Source organism: Tupaia chinensis, unplaced genomic scaffold (assembly GCF_000334495.1).
Source record: "Tupaia chinensis unplaced genomic scaffold, TupChi_1.0 Scaffold000605_1, whole genome shotgun sequence".
NCBI classification, from domain to species: Eukaryota; Metazoa; Chordata; class Mammalia; order Scandentia; family Tupaiidae; genus Tupaia; species Tupaia belangeri.
In genome coordinates this window covers 4668197-4675044 of record NW_006160123.1, presented here as the reverse complement: position 1 = coordinate 4675044, position 6848 = coordinate 4668197, and the positions used below count along the sequence as shown (strand labels likewise).

The window sequence follows — 6848 nt, the reverse complement described above, 5'->3', positions numbered from 1 at the left end:
TAGCAATAAAAAAATTTCATACAAAGACCTTAAATCCCTCAGTTCCTACCTGTGTTTCTCCCCAGGGATCTTTGTGGTCTCGTGCCCATCATGGAGATCTGACCAGGCTGGTGGAATAAGTATCCAGCAACCTGACAGCCTATAGAAATTATGGAAAATCCCAACTGATATGGGAAGTTTGGAGAACAAGTTTGGAGCCTCATGACATTAAATGTAATATAACCTAAAAACCTATTTGACACTGAATAAGGTTGGTTAAAAAAAAATCACTAATGTGGATAGAGTACAGACTGAAGTTTGGAGAAGAGGCTTTAAAAAAAGGTAACAACTGTAAAGTTTGCTGTAAAATGCTCTTTCTGCCCCATCTGGTAGGTCCAGCTGGTCTTCCTAAAGAAGGAAGGCTATACAGGTACTTGGCCTTCAAGTGAGAAGGAAGATAAATAAGCAAGGATAAATGACTTTAGACTTGAGAATAGCTGAAGGGAGGTACAGAAGTGAAAGAGAAAGAGGAGCTGTTAGAAACCAGATTAATTTGATGGAGAATTATCACTATTTATGTATGTGCCAATCTCCTTTATCACTGTCTGCCTCTCAAGGGCTGGGATTGCGCCTCATTCACCTTTTTGTTCTACACCTAATACAAGCTTAATAAGTGACTGCTCACATACACACATGCATATAGACGTGAACGGACAAGGGTATGAATGAAGTGAGCAATGGCGGTGTTTACTATTAGTGGTATTACTCACAGCCTTGGCTGTGAGTTTAGGATCTGTGGTGACTGCCCATCTTCCTTTGCCCAACATTACAGCTCCTGACAATATTTTAGAGCATTTTGCCACCAGCAAATGATGCTTGCCTTGGGTGTTTTGAAGGAAGACTGCAATGAACAGTTAAATTGACTTTAAATTTAGCAACATTGGGCAAGAATAGAAATGTTCTAATCCTGTCTCCTCCTACGGAATGTGAATTGTGGTCAGAGTAATATGTTTTTTGCCTCCTGTGATTTAGATCAAATTTCACAGGCCAGACAGGGCGTAGGGAGCCAGGCTACAGCAGCCACTCTCCCTGGTAAACAGTATCACACCTCCCTTGGACGGCCCAGGGCACCATGTGTGCCCTGGCATTGGAGACATCTCACCAGGGCTTGTCTGTTCTCCCCGCCTTGTTTCTCTGCCCAGTGTTCATGTGGAGTTTGGCTTCCTGTTCTTAGAACTGGACAAGGAAATGCTGTGCAGGTGTGAGAGGTGCACACACGTATGCCTAGGGGAAGCTGCCGCAGAAAAACATACCCAGAGCCTGCATCTGGCTCAGAGTTTTAGGTCCTCACTGTCCCTAAGCAGAAAAGGTCACTAGCTTGAAACTTTCCACTGGCAAAGGCTGAGTTGGCTTAGCAGGGCAATGTTACCTGCTGGGCAGTTCTATCTCTGTAAAACAGGCCAGGGAAGATGTCAGAATGGCACATCTGTGGGCAGAAAAAAGCAGGAAAATCTGCCTTTCTTCACAGACTGCTAAAGAAACAGTTATCTAGATTCTTGCTAGCTATAACATTGTCGTATCTCCCTGCCACCATATGCGCTCCGCATCTTTGCTTTGAGACAAGTGAATTTATCCATTGTGCTTCATTGTAATATTTTATAAAGTCTGGCTGTCTCTGTTAAACTTGCTTATTGACTGGTATAGAATTCTAAATGCAATCAGGGAATAAAGGGTGTTTACCTTGAGAATAAAATAGTGTGAATTTTTCAGTATGCCAGAGGACTCTCCTCTGCCCATACTTTGAGAGTACTAAAAATGTAAAGGTATGATACCCAGCTAATTAAATGTCTTTTGAGTAAAGGAATTCGGACAAATATTTATAATAGTGGATTTCCGAAGACAGAAGAGGAAAATGAAAGTGAGAAGCTGTTAAAAAATAAAATTAAAGAGAAAAAATAACATTTTATGAATGCATATGTATTTTTTTGAACTGGGATTATACTTCATGTGGAATAAGGCTGCATAATCAGATAAGAATTATTCACATAGTTTCTTTTCACTTATACATGTCAAAATTCATATTAGGAAAGAAATCATCTTTACTTTCTAGAAGTCACAGATACTAAGTCTATAAAAATATTAAGATATTTAAGTTTAGTTCAAATGTATAATGGAAAATAAAGACCCATCCCAGTTCAACTAAGATCTTTTGACTGTATATTAAGTAGTAACAAGCTTATTGAGTCTTAAATTGTTTGGTCAAAAGTTTTTTTCTTGTCTCAGTAACCACTACTCAGGGAATATTTGTCAGATGTCCAGATTAATTTAACAGCAGAGAATTTCATGCATGCATACAACCTTAAGAAGAACTAATACAATATTTTAGTTTTCTCTTTTTTACCACTCTTTGAACTTTCTGGTTATGATTAGGTTAGTTTCAGCCTTTATTATCTTTAGTTAATCCTTAATTTCCTTCAGTGGGTAAGATATCTTGGTTTATAAAAATTATATAATGTTTATTTATTTAACTAGCTGAATAAGCATTGGAAAACTATCTCTGATCATTGATCCTGAGTACTGAATCATTTCTTCCCCTTATTTTTTTTTTTTTTGTGTGTGTGTTTTGTCTTCCTAAATCTATTTCCTGAAGCCAGGTGTTTTTCATTGTTGTTTTGCTTTTGAAAAATTCTATGAGGCTTATTTCTGTAATATTTTATAAAGTCTGGCTGTCTCTCCTATCGGTAAACTGTAATAGTTGGCATGTTTGATATTTGCTAACAAATTTTTGTTTCACTTTTAAACAAAAGACTATTTGATTTGATCAAGAAATATCCCAAAGTTAGAGTTTTAAGAAAGCAATTTGTTTCCTCTAGAATAAAACATTTGGTTTGTGTTTTTAGCAAAATATTCTGCATGACTAGTTACAGTGGTGAAAAACAACACAGCCCTTTTGCACAGGCCATAAGATTTTTTATATCATTCGCAATCAGTAAAGTTCTTAAATGTAAATCTACGATGATGAGATACATTGATTTTCGGCTGTGTTTATTGGGATGATATAAAGAGCCTTGCAGCTCAAACAGAATTTTATTTTCTCTATAAGAACTAATGGTCAGAATACTTCCATGGATGAGTGTATCATTAATGAAAGAATTTCAAATGTATGGCATAGTCAAAATAAATTGCTCTAAGTTATCCCACACTACCTAACACACTAAGTTTTCTATTGTGAACAAATGTTGGTGGGTCAAATATAGGAGCAACATTAGAATAACTTCCAAGTACCCCCAGAAACTTGTGTCTATAAGGCTGACTTAATGCAGTTGATCTTTGTCCTATTTTCCTCAGTGAGGCAAGAATAGACACACCGGAACCAGCAGTTAGCGTAATGGCTATGTCACTGGACTCCCACGCAGTCGACCACGGTTTGAGTACTGGACCAGGTGGCTTAAAACTCACGCTGGGCGCATGTGCGTGCATGCCCAAGATTCCAAGAGGAGAATGGAGGAGACGGGATGGCAGCGTGGCCATCACCCCTGGGGGGTAATTTCTTGCTTTCTGTCTCTCTGTCTCCCTCTGTCTGGTGAGCGCACATGCCCTATAGCAAAAACCTCTCCAAAAAAATAAAAAAAGTAAAAAAAAATAATAAAAAGAATAGACACACCTATTAAAGATCACTTAATTATTTCATTTACATGCAAATATGGGGTTCATGGTGGTCAGGAGATACTTAAAGTGACAGACTATTGCTAGTAGCTAGTATCATGATGTCTTGTAAAATCATCTTGAGCTGCATTATTGTTTGCATATGTGAGGGGATTTCAAAAATTTAATGGGAAATGAAATTAAAGTTTGAGTTTATTCTGGTGCAAAAATAAACTGAAATTCATCTCAGCCTTGGTGGTACAATTGGTAACATACTAAACTGTAGTACTAGAAGCCACATGACTGACAGGAATCGGATCCATCAACTTGAAACATGCTGGGTACACATGCATTCAAACTCCTTACAAGCTGGCAGACTGGGGAAAGAGAATGGTCGTGTGATGATACCCTGATGAGGGTAGTTTCTCTCTCTCACTCATTCAATGCACATACTCATATACTCTCTATCATGAATAAAATATACTTTAAAATAACTTAAAGGTTTTTAACACTGGGCCAATAATGGCATGGTGGCTAAGGTACTGTACTCCCATATGACTGACCATGGTTTGAGTCCTGGACCTGGCATCTTGCTTTCTCTCTCTCTGTTTCTCTATGGTGAATGTACATTCCCTGTAGCAAATTAAAAAAATAATGATAAATAAAATTATTATTTACAAATGTTAAAAATATGCATTTTCCATGGAGTTTTTGAATATCTCTCATCTGTCTCGTATGTCTCCACTAAAGATAAACAGAGCAAGACCAGTAAAATTAATCCATTGTCATCCAGTTGGCTGGTCTAACCAGCTACAGAAGCTAAGGCTCAGTTGGCCTGCCAATGCGCTTGAGCCCTGGGGATCTATGACTGTGTTATGACTCATTGATCCTGCAGAAGCTAAATTGGCTTCTTTGTCTTCGTCCTGAGGATTCAGCTTAGGACTTTTGCCTCTTTTTCCTTTTAATAAAGATGAAGGGCAGTAAAGGTAAGAGGAGGTGGATAAAAACACCAAGATAGAAACTTCCTTTAAATATTTTCATGAAAAGTAAACAAAGATTCATTCAAAATTTCAGTTTCTGAACTAAGCAATTTTGGGGAGAAAGTGGCAGGAGAAAACACATGAATTTTCATGAAAAGTAAACAAAGATTCATTCAAAATTTCAGTATCTGAACTAAGCAATTTTGGGGAGAAATTGGCAGGACATGAGCAAAGGAAAATATTTCCAAACAGAGGTTATAGAGATTATTTTAATGAAACCTCAATGATCTTCAGGAAATTTAATAGGAAACTTTATTCTAAATAGTTTAGATGAGCTATGTTTCAAGAAGTTTCTAAGTAAACAAAGATTCATTCAAAATTTCAGTATCTGAACTAAGCAATTTTGGGGAGAAATTGGCAGGACATGAGCAAAGGAAAATATTTCCAAACAGAGGTTATAGAGATTATTTTAATGAAACCTCAATGATCTTCAGGAAATTTAATAGGAAACTTTATTCTAAATAGTTTAGATGAGCTATGTTTCAAGAAGTTTCTTGAAACTTAGAATTAATGAACAGGAAAATAAAATCTACTCATATTTTCATACAATTCTTTTCCTAGTTATAGGAAAATAATCATTTGGAATGATGTGTATCAGAATTGGGGGAATATTTTATCTTCCTGTGTTCCTTTAGAAAGCATCTTGTTTACCACTAGTAGAGCCTGGCCATCTTCTTTTGTAGTCATTAAAAACTTTTCTATGTAGCAAATACTCTTCATGTGTAAGACATAAAGAATGGTCTCTGTTCTCTTTAGAGTTTATCAGGTAGAAAAGCCTGTGTAGAAATAAGAGTGAAGGAGGAGGTGTCAGTATTAACAGGCATCAGAGCAAAAGTAGAAAAAAGAGCTCTAGGGGACAGAAGGTGGTGTGGAGGTTAAGGTGCTGGATCTCACATGACCAGATTTGTGGTTTGACTGAGAATCACACCAGGTGTGTGTGCATATGTGCCCAAAATCCCGAGAGGCAACTGGAGAAGAAGGGATTGTGGCGTGGCCATCCCCTCTGGGGGGTAATTTCTCACTGCCCCTCTCCTCGGGTGAGTGTACATGCCCAGGAGCCAGTAAAAAACAAAAAAAAACTGGAGTCCCTGCAATTTCCAAAAAGGGCGTGTCTGCCTGGTGAGGGAGCCACAGGACTCAGAGACTGTACTTGAAGTAGTGCATGTACCAACATTTCCCGTGGTTTCAGAGCTGGTTTTGACTGCTGGTTTTTCACCCGAGGGTCAGCAATACCAAGTAGAATATGCTTTCAAGGCTGTTTCAAGCCAGGTGACCTTACATTAATGTCAGAGGGAAGACAGTGCGGTAATTGTCACACAGGAAAAAATTCTGACAAATTACTGGATTCCAGCACAGTGACTCACTTATTCAAGGTAGCGAAAACATTGGCTGTGTGATAACAGGAATGACAGCTGACAGCTGATCCCACGTACAGAGGGCACACTATGAGGCAGCTAATTGGAAATACAAGTATGGCCATGAGATTCCTGTGGATATGCTGTGTAAAGAATTTCTTGTATTTCTTAGGTCTACACACAGAATGCTGAAATGAGGCCTCTTGGTTGTCATATGATTTTAATTGGTATAGATGAAGAATAAGGCTCTCAGGTGTACCAGTGTGATCCTGCAGGTCACTACTATGGGTTTAAAGCAACTGCAGCTGCAGGAATTAAACAAAAAAAGTCAACTGGCTTCTTTGGGAAAAAAAAAAGAAAAAGAAATGAAGAAATTTGATTGGACATTTGGACGGACAGTGGAAATTGCATTTACATACCTGTCTACTATTCTGTCAATTGATTTCAGACCTTCAGAAATAGAAGCTGGAGTAGTTACAGTTGAAAATTCTAAATTCATGATTCTTACAGAAGCAGAGATTGATGCTCATCTTGTTGCTCTAGCAGAGAGAGACTAAACATTGTCATTAGTTTACCAAATCCATGATGCCACTTGCCTGTGTGTTTGGTAACAACAAACCAACATATGGAGGCCCCTGGATTGTAAAAGAAATTTCTTCTACTCTGCCTACTGCTGAAGTGGTTAGGATTCTGTATAAATAAAAACAGTGCTTTTGCAGAAAAGAGAGAGAGAGAGAAATGGAGAGCTCTACAAGATTTCATATAACTTGCTGGATTTCATCCAACTTGCTAAAAATAAACTTTCCAAATTACTATATCACCTAATTTA

At 37.8% G+C, this 6848-nt stretch overlaps 1 pseudogene; it reads left to right on the top strand.

Moving 5' to 3' along the window:
• The first annotated feature begins 716 nt into the window (after positions 1-716).
• On the top strand, positions 717-6576 carry LOC102476545 (proteasome subunit alpha type-6 pseudogene; annotated as a pseudogene).
• Positions 6577-6848: the final 272 nt, after the last annotated feature.